Source organism: Spinacia oleracea, unplaced genomic scaffold, assembly GCF_020520425.1.
Source record: "Spinacia oleracea cultivar Varoflay unplaced genomic scaffold, BTI_SOV_V1 SOVchr0_117, whole genome shotgun sequence".
In the NCBI taxonomy this organism is placed as follows: Eukaryota; Viridiplantae; Streptophyta; class Magnoliopsida; order Caryophyllales; family Amaranthaceae; genus Spinacia; species Spinacia oleracea.
The window spans coordinates 42,501-44,355 of record NW_026614445.1 but is presented as its reverse complement, the minus strand read 5'-3'; positions in this window follow the sequence as shown (position 1 = coordinate 44,355).

The window sequence follows — 1,855 nt, the reverse complement described above, 5'->3', positions numbered from 1 at the left end:
CCGGAATCGAACCCTAATTCTCCCACCCGTCACCACCATGGTAGGCCACTATCCTACCATCGAAAGTTGATAGGGCAGAAATTTGAATGATGCGTCGCCGCCGCGCAAAGGCCGTGCGATCCGTCGGTTATCATGAATCATCAGAGCAACGGGCTAAAATGCGTACCGCTTCGCCAAGAAACACGAGCTTGCATCCCACGACCACAAGTGGCCGCAAGGATGGCTAGAAGTCCCCCGACTAGCACCGTTTGACGTGAAAGAAACAAATCGAGGCGGGACAACACTGGCTAAGGTTAGCTAACACAACCTCGACTAGAATTAGACTGCACCCACATGCCGCTTGATATCGCCCGCATCCGGAACAGTCCGCATCGAGTTCGAAAACATTTACACACCAAAGCCAAAAGGCCAAAGAGCCACAACCAAAGCCCAAAGCTCCCATCAACTATAGTACCCGTCCGGTTGCTCGAGGAACGACGACGGACTTTTAGTAGGCGCCTGTGTGCTGCTTAGTCCTTGCCCGCACACTAGAACACACCGCATCCGGTCATCGATTCCCAAGCTCCCCTACAATACCTACGAGGTTTGTTCGAAGGACGACGTCACTAGATGTGTGTAGGTCCGCAGCAATCGGTAGGACTGCTGCTTGGTCCGCTGCCCGCAAAACAGCCACCGCAGTCCGGTCCGACAGAGTCCCAAACTCCCTCCGCTAAATTCCTCAATGCATACCTGATTTTGTTTCCGAACAACGAAAAACTCGAGGTCAAGAGTCGGTACTATGGCCGTGTCCGCAGGCCAATTCACTACCGTCGATCCCCCGAAACACTCCGTCAATCGAGCCGTAAAAACTCGTGGTCAAGTCGGGATTTCTTCCGTATAGCGGGCCGAATCCACCACCGTCATCCCACGAATTCTTAAAGCCAACAACAAAATTGGTCACAATTCCTACGAGGTTTGTTCGAAGGACGACGTCAACTAGATTTTAGTCCGCGCTCGTAGGCTGCTCGTTCCGCTGCCCGCAAGAACAGACCGCATCCGGTCGACAAGTCCCAAACTCCCCTCCGCTAACCCATCCGAGAGACGACCGCGGGACCATTGCAGCACACGAAAAACCGAGGTCAAGTCGGGACGTTAGCCGTATTGCGGGCCAAATCCACCACCGTCATCCCCCGAATTTACGGAGCCGAAAAATTCCCTCAATGCATCGTTGGATTTTGTTTCCGACCAACGAAAACTCGAGGTCAAGTCGGTACTATGGCCGTGTCGCAGGCCAATTCCACTACCGTCATCCCCCGAAAACTCCGTCAATCGAGCCGTAAAAACTCGTGGTCAAGTCGGGACTTTTTCCGTATAGCGGGCCGAATCCACCACCGTCATCCCACAAATTCTTATAGCCAACAACAAAATCCGTCAATGCTTTGTGGGTATTTTTTATCAAAAAAAAAAATCCGGGTCAAGTCGGGTCTCGGGCCATATCTCGGGCACCCGGTCCACCACCGTCATCCCCGAAAATTTTTCCATCCCTCGAATAATCCCACCGTCGTCCCTCGAATGCGATGGGCATGTGTAGTGTCGTAGGGGGGCCGACCATGCCCATCGCTGCCCACAAGAGAGTGCCTATGCCCACCAGCGCCCAGCCATCCTTCCACTCTCACCCTCCCCCTATAGAGGTTTATTTTGAATTAGCTATAATTTTCTAGTGAACACCCAAGTGACAGTAACGTAATAATGGCTCAAAACTTGAGTTTTTGTGATAATAATGCCCCGTTTTTTTTTGTTGGAAAACTTTATATGGGCATTAAGCTTAATTTTGGTGATTTTTTTTTTTGCAAAAAAATTATTTTTTTTCCCGGAA